Source organism: Jaculus jaculus, chromosome 9 (assembly GCF_020740685.1).
Source record: "Jaculus jaculus isolate mJacJac1 chromosome 9, mJacJac1.mat.Y.cur, whole genome shotgun sequence".
Classification (NCBI taxonomy): domain Eukaryota; kingdom Metazoa; phylum Chordata; class Mammalia; order Rodentia; family Dipodidae; genus Jaculus; species Jaculus jaculus.
The window spans coordinates 4634826-4635960 of NC_059110.1; the positions used below are offsets into that span (position 1 = coordinate 4634826).

General features: G+C 51.0%; 1 pseudogene; it reads left to right on the forward strand.

Annotated features, from left to right (window-relative positions):
- Positions 1–475: 475 nt before the first annotated feature.
- Positions 476–862, forward strand: LOC101603843 (annotated as a pseudogene).
- The last annotated feature ends 273 nt before the right edge of the window (positions 863–1135 follow it).

A 1135-nucleotide genomic window follows, 5' to 3' on the forward strand; every position in this document is an offset into this window, starting at 1 on the left:
AACGTCCTGGGCAAGAATTCCCTCCACTTGTAAGAGTCTCTTACAGGACACTGGCTACTCCTCCGCGGCCACAGGCAGTGCAAGAGTGCTCAGCCACGGGCCCTTGGGTCCTGTTCTGCGCTCAGCTTGAAGAGCCAGTGTCACTTTGTAAGTGAACAGCCAGGCAGCTGGAAAGGAAGTGTGTGGAAGGGACCCTGTGGCTCACCCGTGTAAGCGTGTAAGCGTGACACAGCAGGATGGCACTTCCCCGACTTCTCTCCTGCAGTGAGGGAGGATGGGGGCCAGGTCTGAAATGAATCTCCCTGTCATCCTGACTATCGCCACTGAAGCTGAGGGTGCAGTGGTGGCCGAAAGCATCCCTAGGAAGACGGCAGCCCAGGAGGTCACCTTCACATGCGGTCAACCGTGTGCGACCGAAGGGAGAGGGTGCTGTGGCCTTTCCTCCTTGCTGTGGAGGGTCACCACCATCCTGAATGATGCAGTAACCATCGGACCTGGAAGTTCATGGCCACCCGACTGCTTCAGAGGAAACAAATGGTCGTCAACGTCCTTTACCCGGGGAAGGCTACAGTACCTGAGACAGAAATTCAGGAAAAACTAGCCAAGATGTACAAGGCCACACCAGATGTCATCTTTGTATTTGGATTCAGAACCCATTTTGGTGGAGGTAAGATAACTGGCTTTGGCATAATTTATGACTCCTTGGATAATGCAAAGGAAAATTAACCCAAACACAGACTTGCAAGACATGGCCTGTATGAGACGAGAAAGACCTCAAGGAAACAGCGGAAGGAAGGCAAGAACAGAAGGAAGAAAGTCAGGGGCACTGCCAAGGCCAGTGTGGGTGCAGGCAAAAAGTGAGCTGGAAGCCGGGCGTGGTGGCACACGTCTTTAATCCCAGCACTCGAGAGGCAATTGGAAGGAGAATTGCTGTGTTCAAGATCACCCTGAGACTACATAGTGAATTCCAGATCAGCCTGGACTAACCCTACTCAAAAATCCAAACAAACAAAAAAGGTGAGCTGGAGATTGGATAACAGGCAAAGGACTGAAGATTGACTGTGGTGACTTAATCTGCCACAGTGCTACAATTGTGTAAGGCAACCAATAAACTGTAAAAACTCTCAGAAAGAAA